Source organism: Aureococcus anophagefferens (assembly GCF_000186865.1).
Source record: "Aureococcus anophagefferens unplaced genomic scaffold AURANscaffold_4, whole genome shotgun sequence".
NCBI classification, from domain to species: Eukaryota; class Pelagophyceae; order Pelagomonadales; family Pelagomonadaceae; genus Aureococcus; species Aureococcus anophagefferens.
In genome coordinates, this window is record NW_008705564.1 from 2,313,562 (window position 1) to 2,314,536 (window position 975).

Sequence of the window (975 nt, forward strand, 5' to 3'; positions counted from 1 at the left end):
CGAGCGCCGGCGCCGCGCCGCGGTGGAGCGCCTCCCAGCGCCGCCGCCACGCGCCAAGGCCCCGCGCGAGCCGCCGGCGCCGCGACCGCGCGCAGAGCGCCGCAAGCCGACCCAGAGTAACGCACATAACTACCATGAGAACCGACGCGCTCCACGCGCCAGCGGCGCCGTCCGCGAGGCCCCGCGGCTGCGGCCGTTAGCCGCAGGGCGCCACAGGACGCCGGGACGTGGGGGACCTCCGAGTAAGGCCTCGAGTAGGGCAGGGCTCTCTTCCGAGTCGCCGGCGCGGTGCCGCATGCCGTTGGATTGTCGAGCTCCGCCCGCCTCGTGCGCCCCGGCGCCTGTCGGCGCCTTCGGCGCCTTCGGCGCCTCATTTTTTTCTTTTTTTTTTCCTTCTTTTTTTTACCCGGCCGTCCCACGACACGGAAAAATTGCCGGAGAGGGCGGTATTTCCCTGCCGCGGGACGGTCCGTCCCCACGCTGGGGACGGACACTTCAAGAAAAAGTACAAGGCCAAAACTTAAAACGAGTGGCTGCGAAGGCGGCGACGGACCGGGGACGGACCGGAGACGGACACTAGCCGCGCACAATGGACGCGCACCGAAACACGGCGCGTTGCGTCCCGCCCTTTGTGGCCTGTACGTGCAGGTGCGGCCGCAAGCCGCCACGCGACGCAGCGCAGCGCCGCGGCGTCAGCACTGGACTGTGTGGAGGGCTGGGCTGCCACGAGCTGCCCCAAAACCGCACGCCTGCCCTCGTCGGGGCAGCCCCTGCTCCTCCGCGCCGTCGTGAGGCTCTCATTGACGGCGGCAGCGGCGCGGCGCCGCTCGCCCGCGGCGGCGGCGCGCGCGCGCCAGGCGGCGACCGCGTGCTGCGCGCCGCGCCGCGCGTCGAGCGCCGCGGCCGCTACCGCGGCCGCGCGGGCGCGCCGCGCGGCCGCGGCCGCCGCGGCGAGTGCCGCGCGAGCGCCGCGGA